Raw genomic sequence first — 14,477 nt, 5'->3', positions numbered from 1 at the left:
CTGCCGATTTCCCGACTCCTTTCGGGGCCTAATCGGGTCGCGCGAGCCGCCTGGCGCGATCGGGGCCCATGCCCCGGCCTCTGCCAGGCCTCGGGCAGCCGCTTTTGAAGCCCGACCAAAAACCCGAAAAATGGGCAAAAAGGGAATAAATTCCCGCCCAAAAAGGGTGAATAGTCGGTTGGGCGGCAGCCCTGGTCGGTCTCTGCAGACCTGGAGGCTCGAGACGTTTGTTTGGAAAACTCACCAAGTCTCGATTCTGCCACCTCCTACCTCTGTGCAGATACCCCGCCAACCCCCAAGGACAGAAATGACAAGTGTCAAGTTGGCGGGGCGTCGGGCCACCTGCTGCCGGCCATGAGCATCCAAATCCCCGCAAAAGGGGCATTTTCATTTCTTCATCGGGACTTCCGGCAATTTCCGAGGTTCAACTCATTAACGTTGTTCGCAGACACTTGCCAGAAAATGCAAGTGGCCACTTTGCCGGGCCGACTCGCTTGCCCAAGCGGGAAACCATCAACCGAAGGCCCGGTAAGGCGGCCGAATCTGACCTCATAGACTTCCACACAACGGGACTTTTGACTTTCCCGGCCGCGGGTGGCCTCCACCCGGCCTCAGCCATCAGCCCTGCCTGCCTCCAGCCGCCTTCTGGTTAATGAGTTATCCAGCCTGGCACTTCGGTTGCGCCAGCGAGACCAAGTCTCGGCTTTGGTTAATGATTTGAGCCGAACCGACCTGCCCCCCGCCCCCGCGGGCTGAACTCGGGCAGGTCTGCCGATTTCCCGACTCCTTTCGGGGCCTAATCGGGTCGCGCGAGCCGCCTGGCGCGATCGGGGCCCATGCCCCGGCCTCTGCCAGGCCTCGGGCAGCCGCTTTTGAAGCCCGACCAAAAACCCGAAAAATGGGCAAAAAGGGAATAAATTCCCGCCCAAAAAGGGTGAATAGTCGGTTGGGCGGCAGCCCTGGTCGGTCTCTGCAGACCTGGAGGCTCGAGACGTTTGTTTGGAAAACTCACCAAGTCTCGATTCTGCCACCTCCTACCTCTGTGCAGATACCCCGCCAACCCCCAAGGACAGAAATGACAAGTGTCAAGTTGGCGGGGCGTCGGGCCACCTGCTGCCGGCCATGAGCATCCAAATCCCCGCAAAAGGGGCATTTTCATTTCTTCATCGGGACTTCCGGCAATTTCCAAGGTTCAACTCATTAACGTTGTTCGCAGACACTTGCCAGAAAATGCAAGTGGCCACTTTGCCGGGCCGACTCGCTTGCCCAAGCGGGAAACCATCAACCGAAGGCCCGGTAAGGCGGCCGAATCTGACCTCATAGACTTCCACACAACGGGACTTTTGACTTTCCCGGCCGCGGGTGGCCTCCACCCGGCCTCAGCCATCAGCCCTGCCTGCCTCCAGCCGCCTTCTGGTTAATGAGTTATCCAGCCTGGCACTTCGGTTGCGCCAGCGAGACCAAGTCTCGGCTTTGGTTAATGATTTGAGCCGAACCGACCTGCCCCCCGCCCCCGCGGGCTGAACTCGGGCAGGTCTGCCGATTTCCCGACTCCTTTCGGGGCCTAATCGGGTCGCGCGAGCCGCCTGGCGCGATCGGGGCCCATGCCCCGGCCTCTGCCAGGCCTCGGGCAGCCGCTTTTGAAGCCCGACCAAAAACCCGAAAAATGGGCAAAAAGGGAATAAATTCCCGCCCAAAAAGGGTGAATAGTCGGTTGGGCGGCAGCCCTGGTCGGTCTCTGCAGACCTGGAGGCTCGAGACGTTTGTTTGGAAAACTCACCAAGTCTCGATTCTGCCACCTCCTACCTCTGTGCAGATACCCCGCCAACCCCCAAGGACAGAAATGACAAGTGTCAAGTTGGCGGGGCGTCGGGCCACCTGCTGCCGGCCATGAGCATCCAAATCCCCGCAAAAGGGGCATTTTCATTTCTTCATCGGGACTTCCGACAATTGCCGAGGTTCAACTCATTAACGTTGTTCGCAGACACTTGCCAGAAAATGCAAGTGGCCACTTTGCCGGGCCGACTCGCTTGCCCAAGCGGGAAACCATCAACCGCAGGCCCGGTAAGGCGGCCGAATCTGACCTCATAGACTTCCACACAACGGGACTTTTGACTTTCCCGGCCGCGGGTGGCCTCCACCCGGCCTCAGCCATCAGCCCTGCCTGCCTCCAGCCGCCTTCTGGTTAATGAGTTATCCAGCCTGGCACTTCGGTTGCGCCAGCGAGACCAAGTCTCGGCTTTGGTTAATGATTTGAGCCGAACCGACCTGCCCCCCGCCCCCGCGGGCTGAACTCGGGCAGGTCTGCCGATTTCCCGACTCCTTTCGGGGCCTAATCGCGTCGCGCGAGCCGCCTGGCGCGATCGGGGACCATGCCCCGGCCTCTGCCAGGCCTCGGGCAGCCGCTTTTGAAGCCCGACCAAAAACCCGAAAAATGGGCAAAAAGGGAATAAATTCCCGCCCAAAAAGGGTGAATAGTCGGTTGGGCGGCAGCCCTGGTCGGTCTCTGCAGACCTGGAGGCTCGAGACGTTTGTTTGGAAAACTCACCAAGTCTCGATTCTGCCACCTCCTACCTCTGTGCAGATACCCCGCCAACCCCAAGGACAGAAATGACAAGTGTCAAGTTGGCGGGGCGTCGGGCCACCTGCTGCCGGCCATGAGCATCCAAATCCCCGCAAAAGGGGCATTTTCATTTCTTCATCGGGACTTCCGGCAATTTCCGAGGTTCAACTCATTAACGTTGTTCGCAGACACTTGCCAGAAAATGCAAGTGGCCACTTTGCCGGGCCGACTCGCTTGCCCAAGCGGGAAACCATCAACCGAAGGCCCGGTAAGGCGGCCGAATCTGACCTCATAGACTTCCACACAACGGGACTTTTGACTTTCCCGGCCGCGGGTGGCCTCCACCCGGCCTCAGCCATCAGCCCTGCCTGCCTCCAGCCGCCTTCTGGTTAATGAGTTATCCAGCCTGGCACTTCGGTTGCGCCAGCGAGACCAAGTCTCGGCTTTGGTTTAATGATTTGAGCCGAACCGACCTGCCCCCCCGCCCCCCCGGGCTGAACTCGGGCAGGTCTGCCGATTTCCCGACTCCTTTCGGGGCCTAATCGGGTCGCGCGAGCCGCCTGGCGCGATCGGGGACCATGCCCCGGCCTCTGCCAGGCCTCGGGCAGCCGCTTTTGAAGCCCGACCAAAAACCCGAAAAATGGGCAAAAAGGGAATAAATTCCCGCCCAAAAAGGGTGAATAGTCGGTTGGGCGGCAGCCCTGGTCGGTCTCTGCAGACCTGGAGGCTCGAGACGTTTGTTTGGAAAACTCACCAAGTCTCGATTCTGCCACCTCCTACCTCTGTGCAGATACCCCGCCAACCCCCAAGGACAGAAATGACAAGTGTCAAGTTGGCGGGGCGTCGGGCCACCTGCTGCCGGCCATGAGCATCCAAATCCCCGCAAAAGGGGCATTTTCATTTCTTCATCGGGACTTCCGGCAATTTCCAAGGTTCAACTCATTAACGTTGTTCGCAGACACTTGCCAGAAAATGCAAGTGGCCACTTTGCCGGGCCGACTCGCTTGCCCAAGCGGGAAACCATCAACCGAAGGGCCCGGTAAGGCGGCCGAATCTGACCTCATAGACTTCCACACAACGGGACTTTTGACTTTCCCGGCCGCGGGTGGCCTCCACCCGGCCTCAGCCATCAGCCCTGCCTGCCTCCAGCCGCCTTCTGGTTAATGAGTTATCCAGCCTGGCACTTCGGTTGCGCCAGCGAGACCAAGTCTCGGCTTTGGTTAATGATTTGAGCCGAACCGACCTGCCCCCCGCCCCCCCCGGGCTGAACTCGGGCAGGTCTGCCGATTTCCCGACTCCTTTCGGGGCCTAATCGGGTCGCGCGAGCCGCCTGGCGCGATCGGGGACCATGCCCCGGCCTCTGCCAGGCCTCGGGCAGCCGCTTTTGAAGCCCGACCAAAAACCCGAAAAATGGGCAAAAAGGGAATAAATTCCCGCCCAAAAAGGGTGAATAGTCGGTTGGGCGGCAGCCCTGGTCGGTCTCTGCAGACCTGGAGGCTCGAGACGTTTGTTTGGAAAACTCACCAAGTCTCGATTCTGCCACCTCCTACCTCTGTGCAGATACCCCGCCAACCCCCAAGGACAGAAATGACAAGTGTCAAGTTGGCGGGGCGTCGGGCCACCTGCTGCCGGCCATGAGCATCCAAATCCCCGCAAAAGGGGCATTTTCATTTCTTCATCGGGACTTCCGGCAATTTCCGAGGTTCAACTCATTAACGTTGTTCGCAGACACTTGCCAGAAAATGCAAGTGGCCACTTTGCCGGGCCGACTCGCTTGCCCAAGCGGGAAACCATCAACCGAAGGCCCGGTAAGGCGGCCGAATCTGACCTCATAGACTTCCACACAACGGGACTTTTGACTTTCCCGGCCGCGGGTGGCCTCCACCCGGCCTCAGCCATCAGCCCTGCCTGCCTCCAGCCGCCTTCTGGTTAATGAGTTATCCAGCCTGGCACTTCGGTTGCGCCAGCGAGACCAAGTCTCGGCTTTGGTTAATGATTTGAGCCGAACCGACCTGCCCCCCGCCCCCCCGGGCTGAACTCGGGCAGGTCTGCCGATTTCCCGACTCCTTTCGGGGCCTAATCGGGTCGCGCGAGCCGCCTGGCGCGATCGGGGACCATGCCCCGGCCTCTGCCAGGCCTCGGGCAGCCGCTTTTGAAGCCCGACCAAAAACCCGAAAAATGGGCAAAAAGGGAATAAATTCCCGCCCAAAAAGGGTGAATAGTCGGTTGGGCGGCAGCCCTGGTCGGTCTCTGCAGACCTGGAGGCTCGAGACGTTTGTTTGGAAAACTCACCAAGTCTCGATTCTGCCACCTCCTACCTCTGTGCAGATACCCCGCCAACCCCCAAGGACAGAAATGACAAGTGTCAAGTTGGCGGGGCGTCGGGCCACCTGCTGCCGGCCATGAGCATCCAAATCCCCGCAAAAGGGGCATTTCATTTCTTCATCGGGACTTCCGGCAATTTCCGAGGTTCAACTCATTAACGTTGTTCGCAGACACTTGCCAGAAAATGCAAGTGGCCACTTTGCCGGGCCGACTCGCTTGCCCAAGCGGGAAACCATCAACCGAAGGCCCGGTAAGGCGGCCGAATCTGACCTCATAGACTTCCACACAACGGGACTTTTGACTTTCCCGGCCGCGGGTGGCCTCCACCCGGCCTCAGCCATCAGCCCTGCCTGCCTCCAGCCGCCTTCTGGTTAATGAGTTATCCAGCCTGGCACTTCGGTTGCGCCAGCGAGACCAAGTCTCGGCTTTGGTTAATGATTTGAGCCGAACCGACCTGCCCCCCGCCCCCCCCGGGCTGAACTCGGGCAGGTCTGCCGATTTCCCGACTCCTTTCGGGGCCTAATCGGGTCGCGCGAGCCGCCTGGCGCGATCGGGGACCATGCCCCGGCCTCTGCCAGGCCTCGGGCAGCCGCTTTTGAAGCCCGACCAAAAACCCGAAAAATGGGCAAAAAGGGAATAAATTCCCGCCCAAAAAGGGTGAATAGTCGGTTGGGCGGCAGCCCTGGTCGGTCTCTGCAGACCTGGAGGCTCGAGACGTTTGTTTGGAAAACTCACCAAGTCTCGATTCTGCCACCTCCTACCTCTGTGCAGATACCCCGCCAACCCCCAAGGACAGAAATGACAAGTGTCAAGTTGGCGGGGCGTCGGGCCACCTGCTGCCGGCCATGAGCATCCAAATCCCCGCAAAAGGGGCATTTTCATTTCTTCATCGGGACTTCCGGCAATTTCCGAGGTTCAACTCATTAACGTTGTTCGCAGACACTTGCCAGAAAATGCAAGTGGCCACTTTGCCGGGCCGACTCGCTTGCCCAAGCGGGAAACCATCAACCGAAGGCCCGGTAAGGCGCCGAATCTGACCTCATAGACTTCCACACAACGGGACTTTTGACTTTCCCGGCCGCGGGTGGCCTCCACCCGGCCTCAGCCATCAGCCCTGCCTGCCTCCAGCCGCCTTCTGGTTAATGAGTTATCCAGCCTGGCACTTCGGTTGCGCCAGCGAGACCAAGTCTCGGCTTTGGTTAATGATTTGAGCCGAACCGACCTGCCCCCCGCCCCCCCCGGGCTGAACTCGGGCAGGTCTGCCGATTTCCCGACTCCTTTCGGGGCCTAATCGGGTCGCGCGAGCCGCCTGGCGCGATCGGGGACCATGCCCCGGCCTCTGCCAGGCCTCGGGCAGCCGCTTTTGAAGCCCGACCAAAAACCCGAAAAATGGGCAAAAAGGGAATAAATTCCCGCCCAAAAAGGGTGAATAGTCGGTTGGGCGGCAGCCCTGGTCGGTCTCTGCAGACCTGGAGGCTCGAGACGTTTGTTTGGAAAACTCACCAAGTCTCGATTCTGCCACCTCCTACCTCTGTGCAGATACCCCGCCAACCCCCAAGGACAGAAATGACAAGTGTCAAGTTGGCGGGGCGTCGGGCCACCTGCTGCCGGCCATGAGCATCCAAATCCCCGCAAAAGGGGCATTTTCATTTCTTCATCGGGACTTCCGGCAATTTCCGAGGTTCAACTCATTAACGTTGTTCGCAGACACTTGCCAGAAAATGCAAGTGGCCACTTTGCCGGGCCGACTCGCTTGCCCAAGCGGGAAACCATCAACCGAAGGCCCGGTAAGGCGGCCGAATCTGACCTCATAGACTTCCACACAACGGGACTTTTGACTTTCCCGGCCGCGGGTGGCCCTCCACCCGGCCTCAGCCATCAGCCCTGCCTGCCTCCAGCCGCCTTCTGGTTAATGAGTTATCCAGCCTGGCACTTCGGTTGCGCCAGCGAGACCAAGTCTCGGCTTTGGTTAATGATTTGAGCCGAACCGACCTGCCCCCCGCCCCCCCCGGGCTGAACTCGGGCAGGTCTGCCGATTTCCCGACTCCTTTCGGGGCCTAATCGGGTCGCGCGAGCCGCCTGGCGCGATCGGGGACCATGCCCCGGCCTCTGCCAGGCCTCGGGCAGCCGCTTTTGAGCCCGACCAAAAACCCGAAAAATGGGCAAAAAGGGAATAAATTCCCGCCCAAAAAGGGTGAATAGTCGGTTGGGCGGCAGCCCTGGTCGGTCTCTGCAGACCTGGAGGCTCGAGACGTTTGTTTGGAAAACTCACCAAGTCTCGATTCTGCCACCTCCTACCTCTGTGCAGATACCCCGCCAACCCCCCAAGGACAGAAATGACAAGTGTCAAGTTGGCGGGGCGTCGGGCCACCTGCTGCCGGCCATGAGCATCCAAATCCCCGCAAAAGGGGCATTTTCATTTCTTCATCGGGACTTCCGGCAATTTCCAAGGTTCAACTCATTAACGTTGTTCGCAGACACTTGCCAGAAAATGCAAGTGGCCACTTTGCCGGGCCGACTCGCTTGCCCAAGCGGGAAACCATCAACCGAAGGCCCGGTAAGGCGGCCGAATCTGACCTCATAGACTTCCACACAACGGGACTTTTGACTTTCCCGGCCGCGGGTGGCCTCCACCCGGCCTCAGCCATCAGCCCTGCCTGCCTCCAGCCGCCTTCTGGTTAATGAGTTATCCAGCCTGGCACTTCGGTTGCGCCAGCGAGACCAAGTCTCGGCTTTGGTTAATGATTTGAGCCGAACCGACCTGCCCCCCGCCCCCGCGGGCTGAAGTCGGGCAGGTCTGCCGATTTCCCGACTCCTTTCGGGGCCTAATCGGGTCGCGCGTGCCGCCTGGCGCGATCGGGGCCCATGCCCCGGCCTCTGCCAGGCTCGGGCAGCCGCTTTTGAAGCCCGACCAAAAACCCGAAAAATGGGCAAAAAGGGAATAAATTCCCGCCCAAAAAGGGTGAATAGTCGGTTGGGCGGCAGCCCTGGTCGGTCTCTGCAGACCTGGAGGCTCGAGACGTTTGTTTGGAAAACTCACCAAGTCTCGATTCTGCCACCTCCTACCTCTGTGCAGATACCCCGCCAACCCCCAAGGACAGAAATGACAAGTGTCAAGTTGGCGGGGCGTCGGGCCACCTGCTGCCGGCCATGAGCATCCAAATCCCCGCAAAAGGGGCATTTTCATTTCTTCATCGGGACTTCCGACAATTGCCGAGGTTCAACTCATTAACGTTGTTCGCAGACACTTGCCAGAAAATGCAAGTGGCCACTTTGCCGGGCCGACTCGCTTGCCCAAGCGGGAAACCATCAACCGAAGGCCCGGTAAGGCGGCCGAATCTGACCTCATAGACTTCCACACAACGGGACTTTTGACTTTCCCGGCCGCGGGTGGCCTCCACCCGGCCTCAGCCATCAGCCCTGCCTGCCTCCAGCCGCCTTCTGGTTAATGAGTTATCCAGCCTGGCACTTCGGTTGCGCCAGCGAGACCAAGTCTCGGCTTTGGTTAATGATTTGAGCCGAACCGACCTGCCCCCCGCCCCCCCCGGGCTGAACTCGGGCAGGTCTGCCGATTTCCCGACTCCTTTCGGGGCCTAATCGGGTCGCGCGAGCCGCCTGGCGCGATCGGGGACCATGCCCCGGCCTCTGCCAGGCCTCGGGCAGCCGCTTTTGAAGCCCGACCAAAAACCCGAAAAATGGGCAAAAAGGGAATAAATTCCCGCCCAAAAAGGGTGAATAGTCGGTTGGGCGGCAGCCCTGGTCGGTCTCTGCAGACCTGGAGGCTCGAGACGTTTGTTTGGAAAACTCACCAAGTCTCGATTCTGCCACCTCCTACCTCTGTGCAGATACCCCGCCAACCCCCAAGGACAGAAATGACAAGTGTCAAGTTGGCGGGGCGTCGGGCCACCTGCTGCCGGCCATGAGCATCCAAATCCCCGCAAAAGGGGCATTTTCATTTCTTCATCGGGACTTCCGGCAATTTCCGAGGTTCAACTCATTAACGTTGTTCGCAGACACTTGCCAGAAAATGCAAGTGGCCACTTTGCCGGGCCGACTCGCTTGCCCAAGCGGGAAACCATCAACCGAAGGCCCGGTAAGGCGGCCGAATCTGACCTCATAGACTTCCACACAACGGGACTTTTGACTTTCCCGGCCGCGGGTGGCCTCCACCCGGCCTCAGCCATCAGCCCTGCCTGCCTCCAGCCGCCTTCTGGTTAATGAGTTATCCAGCCTGGCACTTCGGTTGCGCCAGCGAGACCAAGTCTCGGCTTTGGTTAATGATTTGAGCCGAACCGACCTGCCCCCCGCCCCCCCCGGGCTGAACTCGGGCAGGTCTGCCGATTTCCCGACTCCTTTCGGGGCCTAATCGGGTCGCGCGAGCCGCCTGGCGCGATCGGGGACCATGCCCCGGCCTCTGCCAGGCCTCGGGCAGCCGCTTTTGAAGCCCGACCAAAACCCGAAAAATGGGCAAAAAGGGAATAAATTCCCGCCCAAAAAGGGTGAATAGTCGGTTGGGCGGCAGCCCTGGTCGGTCTCTGCAGACCTGGAGGCTCGAGACGTTTGTTTGGAAAACTCACCAAGTCTCGATTCTGCCACCTCCTACCTCTGTGCAGATACCCCGCCAACCCCCAAGGACAGAAATGACAAGTGTCAAGTTGGCGGGGCGTCGGGCCACCTGCTGCCGGCCATGAGCATCCAAATCCCCGCAAAAGGGGCATTTTCATTTCTTCATCGGGACTTCCGACAATTGCCGAGTTCAACTCATTAACGTTGTTCGCAGACACTTGCCAGAAAATGCAAGTGGCCACTTTGCCGGGCCGACTCGCTTGCCCAAGCGGGAAACCATCAACCGAAGGCCCGGTAAGGCGGCCGAATCTGACCTCATAGACTTCCACACAACGGGACTTTTGACTTTCCCGGCCGCGGGTGGCCTCCACCCGGCCTCAGCCATCAGCCCTGCCTGCCTCCAGCCGCCTTCTGGTTAATGAGTTATCCAGCCTGGCACTTCGGTTGCGCCAGCGAGACCAAGTCTCGGCTTTGGTTAATGATTTGAGCCGAACCGACCTGCCCCCCGCCCCCGCGGGCTGAACTCGGGCAGGTCTGCCGATTTCCCGACTCCTTTCGGGGCCTAATCGCGTCGCGCGAGCCGCCTGGCGCGATCGGGGACCATGCCCCGGCCTCTGCCAGGCCTCGGGCAGCCGCTTTTGAAGCCCGACCAAAAACCCGAAAAATGGGCAAAAAGGGAATAAATTCCCGCCCAAAAAGGGTGAATAGTCGGTTGGGCGGCAGCCCTGGTCGGTCTCTGCAGACCTGGAGGCTCGAGACGTTTGTTTGGAAAACTCACCAAGTCTCGATTCTGCCACCTCCTACCTCTGTGCAGATACCCCGCCAACCCCCAAGGACAGAAATGACAAGTGTCAAGTTGGCGGGGCGTCGGGCCACCTGCTGCCGGCCATGAGCATCCAAATCCCCGCAAAAGGGGCATTTTCATTTCTTCATCGGGACTTCCGACAATTGCCGAGGTTCAACTCATTAACGTTGTTCGCAGACACTTGCCAGAAAATGCAAGTGGCCACTTTGCCGGGCCGACTCGCTTGCCCAAGCGGGAAACCATCAACCGCAGGCCCGGTAAGGCGGCCGAATCTGACCTCATAGACTTCCACACAACGGGACTTTTGACTTTCCCGGCCGCGGGTGGCCTCCACCCGGCCTCAGCCATCAGCCCTGCCTGCCTCCAGCCGCCTTCTGGTTAATGAGTTATCCAGCCTGGCACTTCGGTTGCGCCAGCGAGACCAAGTCTCGGCTTTGGTTATGATTTGAGCCGAACCGACCTGCCCCCCGCCCCCCCCGGGCTGAACTCGGGCAGGTCTGCCGATTTCCCGACTCCTTTCGGGGCCTAATCGGGTCGCGCGAGCCGCCTGGCGCGATCGGGGACCATGCCCCGGCCTCTGCCAGGCCTCGGGCAGCCGCTTTTGAAGCCCGACCAAAAACCCGAAAAATGGGCAAAAAGGGAATAAATTCCCGCCCAAAAAGGGTGAATAGTCGGTTGGGCGGCAGCCCTGGTCGGTCTCTGCAGACCTGGAGGCTCGAGACGTTTGTTTGGAAAACTCACCAAGTCTCGATTCTGCCACCTCCTACCTCTGTGCAGATACCCCGCCAACCCCCAAGGACAGAAATGACAAGTGTCAAGTTGGCGGGGCGTCGGGCCACCTGCTGCCGGCCATGAGCATCCAAATCCCCGCAAAAGGGGCATTTTCATTTCTTCATCGGGACTTCCGGCAATTTCCAAGGTTCAACTCATTAACGTTGTTCGCAGACACTTGCCAGAAAATGCAAGTGGCCACTTTGCCGGGCCGACTCGCTTGCCCAAGCGGGAAACCATCAACCGAAGGCCCGGTAAGGCGGCCGAATCTGACCTCATAGACTTCCACACAACGGGACTTTTGACTTTCCCGGCCGCGGGTGGCCTCCACCCGGCCTCAGCCATCAGCCCTGCCTGCCTCCAGCCGCCTTCTGGTTAATGAGTTATCCAGCCTGGCACTTCGGTTGCGCCAGCGAGACCAAGTCTCGGCTTTGGTTAATGATTTGAGCCGAACCGACCTGCCCCCCGCCCCCCCCGGGCTGAACTCGGGCAGGTCTGCCGATTTCCCGACTCCTTTCGGGGCCTAATCGGGTCGCGCGAGCCGCCTGGCGCGATCGGGGACCATGCCCCGGCCTCTGCCAGGCCTCGGGCAGCCGCTTTTGAAGCCCGACCAAAAACCCGAAAAATGGGCAAAAAGGGAATAAATTCCCGCCCAAAAAGGGTGAATAGTCGGTTGGGCGGCAGCCCTGGTCGGTCTCTGCAGACCTGGAGGCTCGAGACGTTTGTTTGGAAAACTCACCAAGTCTCGATTCTGCCACCTCCTACCTCTGTGCAGATACCCCGCCAACCCCCAAGGACAGAAATGACAAGTGTCAAGTTGGCGGGGCGTCGGGCCACCTGCTGCCGGCCATGAGCATCCAAATCCCGCAAAAGGGGCATTTTCATTTCTTCATCGGGACTTCCGGCAATTTCCGAGGTTCAACTCATTAACGTTGTTCGCAGACACTTGCCAGAAAATGCAAGTGGCCACTTTGCCGGGCCGACTCGCTTGCCCAAGCGGGAAACCATCAACCGAAGGCCCGGTAAGGCGGCCGAATCTGACCTCATAGACTTCCACACAACGGGACTTTGACTTTCCCGGCCGCGGGTGGCCTCCACCCGGCCTCAGCCATCAGCCCTGCCTGCCTCCAGCCGCCTTCTGGTTAATGAGTTATCCAGCCTGGCACTTCGGTTGCGCCAGCGAGACCAAGTCTCGGCTTTGGTTAATGATTTGAGCCGAACCGACCTGCCCCCCGCCCCCCCCGGGCTGAACTCGGGCAGGTCTGCCGATTTCCCGACTCCTTTCGGGGCCTAATCGGGTCGCGCGAGCCGCCTGGCGCGATCGGGGACCATGCCCCGGCCTCTGCCAGGCCTCGGGCAGCCGCTTTTGAAGCCCGACCAAAAACCCGAAAAATGGGCAAAAAGGGAATAAATTCCCGCCCAAAAAGGGTGAATAGTCGGTTGGGCGGCAGCCCTGGTCGGTCTCTGCAGACCTGGAGGCTCGAGACGTTTGTTTGGAAAACTCACCAAGTCTCGATTCTGCCACCTCCTACCTCTGTGCAGATACCCCGCCAACCCCCAAGGACAGAAATGACAAGTGTCAAGTTGGCGGGGCGTCGGGCCACCTGCTGCCGGCCATGAGCATCCAAATCCCCGCAAAAGGGGCATTTTCATTTCTTCATCGGGACTTCCGGCAATTTCCGAGGTTCAACTCATTAACGTTGTTCGCAGACACTTGCCAGAAAATGCAAGTGGCCACTTTGCCGGGCCGACTCGCTTGCCCAAGCGGGAAACCATCAACCGAAGGCCCGGTAAGGCGGCCGAATCTGACCTCATAGACTTCCACACAACGGGACTTTTGACTTTCCCGGCCGCGGGTGGCCTCCACCCGGCCTCAGCCATCAGCCCTGCCTGCCTCCAGCCGCCTTCTGGTTAATGAGTTATCCAGCCTGGCACTTCGGTTGCGCCAGCGAGACCAAGTCTCGGCTTTGGTTAATGATTTGAGCCGAACCGACCTGCCCCCCGCCCCCCCCGGGCTGAACTCGGGCAGGTCTGCCGATTTCCCGACTCCTTTCGGGGCCTAATCGGGTCGCGCGAGCCGCCTGGCGCGATCGGGGACCATGCCCCGGCCTCTGCCAGGCCTCGGGCAGCCGCTTTTGAAGCCCGACCAAAAACCCGAAAAATGGGCAAAAAGGGAATAAATTCCCGCCCAAAAAGGGTGAATAGTCGGTTGGGCGGCAGCCCTGGTCGGTCTCTGCAGACCTGGAGGCTCGAGACGTTTGTTTGGAAAACTCACCAAGTCTCGATTCTGCCACCTCCTACCTCTGTGCAGATACCCCGCCAACCCCCAAGGACAGAAATGACAAGTGTCAAGTTGGCGGGGCGTCCGGGCCACCTGCTGCCGGCCATGAGCATCCAAATCCCCGCAAAAGGGGCATTTTCATTTCTTCATCGGGACTTCCGGCAATTTCCGAGGTTCAACTCATTAACGTTGTTCGCAGACACTTGCCAGAAAATGCAAGTGGCCACTTTGCCGGGCCGACTCGCTTGCCCAAGCGGGAAACCATCAACCGAAGGCCCGGTAAGGCGGCCGAATCTGACCTCATAGACTTCCACACAACGGGACTTTTGACTTTCCCGGCCGCGGGTGGCCTCCACCCGGCCTCAGCCATCAGCCCTGCCTGCCTCCAGCCGCCTTCTGGTTAATGAGTTATCCAGCCTGGCACTTCGGTTGCGCCAGCGAGACCAAGTCTCGGCTTTGGTTAATGATTTGAGCCGAACCGACCTGCCCCCCGCCCCCCCCGGGCTGAACTCGGGCAGGTCTGCCGATTTCCCGACTCCTTTCGGGGCCTAATCGGGTCGCGCGAGCCGCCTGGCGCGATCGGGGACCATGCCCCGGCCTCTGCCAGGCCTCGGGCAGCCGCTTTTGAAGCCCGACCAAAAACCCGAAAAATGGGCAAAAAGGGAATAAATTCCCGCCCAAAAAGGGTGAATAGTCGGTTGGGCGGCAGCCCTGGTCGGTCTCTGCAGACCTGGAGGCTCGAGACGTTTGTTTGGAAAACTCACCAAGTCTCGATTCTGCCACCTCCTACCTCTGTGCAGATACCCGCCAACCCCCAAGGACAGAAATGACAAGTGTCAAGTTGGCGGGGCGTCGGGCCACCTGCTGCCGGCCATGAGCATCCAAATCCCCGCAAAAGGGGCATTTTCATTTCTTCATCGGGACTTCCGGCAATTTCCAAGGTTCAACTCATTAACGTTGTTCGCAGACACTTGCCAGAAAATGCAAGTGGCCACTTTGCCGGGCCGACTCGCTTGCCCAAGCGGGAAACCATCAACCGAAGGCCCGGTAAGGCGGCCGAATCTGACCTCATAGACTTCCACACAACGGGACTTTTGACTTTCCCGGCCGCGGGTGGCCTCCACCCGGCCTCAGCCATCAGCCCTGCCTGCCTCCAGCCGCCTTCT

The sequence above is a fragment of the Pristiophorus japonicus genome, unplaced genomic scaffold (assembly GCF_044704955.1).
Source record: "Pristiophorus japonicus isolate sPriJap1 unplaced genomic scaffold, sPriJap1.hap1 HAP1_SCAFFOLD_2159, whole genome shotgun sequence".
NCBI classification, from domain to species: Eukaryota; Metazoa; Chordata; class Chondrichthyes; family Pristiophoridae; genus Pristiophorus; species Pristiophorus japonicus.
The sequence above is the reverse complement of the archived record's forward strand: the minus strand, read 5'-3'. Positions refer to the sequence as shown.